At 40.6% G+C, this 2,296-nt stretch overlaps 1 non-coding gene across 1 annotated transcript; it reads right to left on the bottom strand.

Annotated features, from left to right (window-relative positions):
- Window positions 1-614: 614 nt before the first annotated feature.
- Window positions 615-721, bottom strand: LOC112448189 (U6 spliceosomal RNA). Its single transcript, XR_003036576.1, has one exon. It is a non-coding gene; the product is annotated as a U6 spliceosomal RNA (small nuclear RNA).
- Between the last annotated feature and the right edge of the window lie 1,575 nt (window positions 722-2,296).

Here is a 2,296-nt window from a genome sequence, read left to right as displayed (position 1 = left end):
AGTTGCTTGTATATTTTTGAGATTAGTGATTTGTCAGTTGCTTCATTTGCTATTATTTTCTCCCATTTTGAAGCCTGTCTTTTCACCTAGCTTATAGTTTCTTTTATTGTACAGAAGCTTTTAATTTTAATTAGATCCCATTTATTTATTTTTGCTTTTATTTCCAATATTCTGGGAGGCGGGTCATAGAGGATCCTGCTGTGATGTATGTCGGAAAGTGTTCTGCCTATGTTCTCCTCTAAGAGTTTTATAGTTTCTGGTCTTACATTTAGATCTTCAATCAATTTTGAGTTTATTTTCGTGTATGGTGTTAGAAAGTGTTCTAGTTTCATTCTTTTACAAGTGGTTGACCAGTTTTCCCAGCACCACTTGTTAAAGAGATTGTCTTTGATCCATTGTATATTCTTGCCTCCTTTGTCAAAGATGTGGTGTCCATAGGTGCATCGATTTATCTCTGGGCTTTCTATTTTGTTCCATTGATCCATATTTCTGTCTTTGTGCCAGTACCATACTGTCTTGATGACTGTGGCTTTGTGTAGAGCCTGAAGTCAGGCAGGTTGATTCCTCAAGTTCCATTCTTCTTTCTCAAGATAGCTTTGGCTATTTGAGGTTTTAAAAATATGGAATGCTTCACAAATTTGCATGTCATCCTTGCACAGGGGCCATGCAAATCTTCTCTGTATCATTCCAATTTTAGTATATGTGCTGCTGAAGCGAGCACTTGAAGAGATCTTTAATTTTTCCAATTCTATTTTTTTCCATCTATTTCTTTGCATTGCTCATTTAAGAAGGATTTCTTCTCTCTCCTTTCTCTTCTTTGGAACTCTGCATTCAAATGGGTATATTTTTCCTTTCCTCCTTCGCCTTTTGCTTCTCTTTTTTTCACAGCTATTTGTAAGGCCTCTTCAGACCACCATTTTGCCTTTTTGCATTTCTTTTTCTTGGTATGCTTTTGATCACCACCTCTTGTACAATCTTCAGGCACTCTGTCTACCAGATCTAATTTCTTGAATCTATTTGTCACTCCCACTGTATAATCATAAGGGATTTGATTTAGGTCATAGCTGAATGACCTAGTGGTTTCCCCTAATTTCCTAAGTTTAAGTCTAATTTTTGCCAAAAGGAATTCATGATTCTAGCTACAGTCAGCTCCTGGTTTTGTTTTTGCTGATTGTATAGAGCTGTTCCAACTTCAAGTGCAAAGAATGTAATCAATTTGATTTCAGTATTGACCATCTGGTGATATCCATGTATAGAGTTGTTTCTTGTGTTATTGGAAGAGGGTGTTTGCTGCTACTGGTGCATTATTTTGGCAGAACTGTGTTAGCCTATGCTCTGCTTCATTTTATACTCCAAGCTTAACTTTCCTGTTATTTTAGGTATCTCTTGACTTCTTACTTTTGCATTCCAATCTCCTGTGATGAAAAGAGCTTCTTTTTTGCTCTCGCATGCCCTCACATGCTCTCGCCCAATCTCACACACCCTTGCACATCACTGTATGCTCTCACACATCCTTACACATCTGCAAATGACCTCACCTACCCTTGCACACCATCACACACTCTTGCACATCCTTGCCTGCTCTTGCACACCCTTGGTCACTCTTATAGTCACTTGCACACTCTTGCACACTATTACACTCCCTCCCACTACCTTGCACACTGTTATACTCCTTGCACACCTTTGCAGTCTTACACTTACTCATTCACCCTTACACTCCCTCACACCATCACACACTCTTACACTCCCTTGCACACTCTTATACTCCATTGCACATCCTCACACACTTACATTCCCTTGCTCACTCTTACACTCCTTGCACACCCTCACACATTCTTATAGTTTCTCCCATGTTCTTACAATTCTTGAAATGACCACTAGTTCCAGGGTGACTCCCAACCTACCCTGCACCTGGGATCTCTTTTAAACTCCTTGGAACATGCTCTCACACTCTTACATTCCATCTCACACCCTAGCACACTCTTACACTCTCTCACATGCCCTCACACACTCATACTCCCTGGCACACTCTCTCACACTCTTACACTCCATCTCACACCCTAGCACACTCTTACACTCCCTTGCACAGCATCACACACTTTTACACTCCCTTGAATGCTATTATACTCCCTTGCACACCCTCACATGCTCTTACAGTCCCTCACATGCTCTTACACACTTTCCCACAACCTTCACACTCTTACACTCCCTATTATGCTCTTATACTCCCTTGCACAACCTTAAATGCTCTTACACTTCCTTGCAGGCTCTTACACCCCCTTGCACATCCTCACTC

Source organism: Bos taurus, chromosome 9 (assembly GCF_002263795.3).
Source record: "Bos taurus isolate L1 Dominette 01449 registration number 42190680 breed Hereford chromosome 9, ARS-UCD2.0, whole genome shotgun sequence".
NCBI lineage: Eukaryota > Metazoa > Chordata > Mammalia > Artiodactyla > Bovidae > Bos > Bos taurus.
This window is presented reverse-complemented; position numbering and strand designations above follow the sequence as displayed.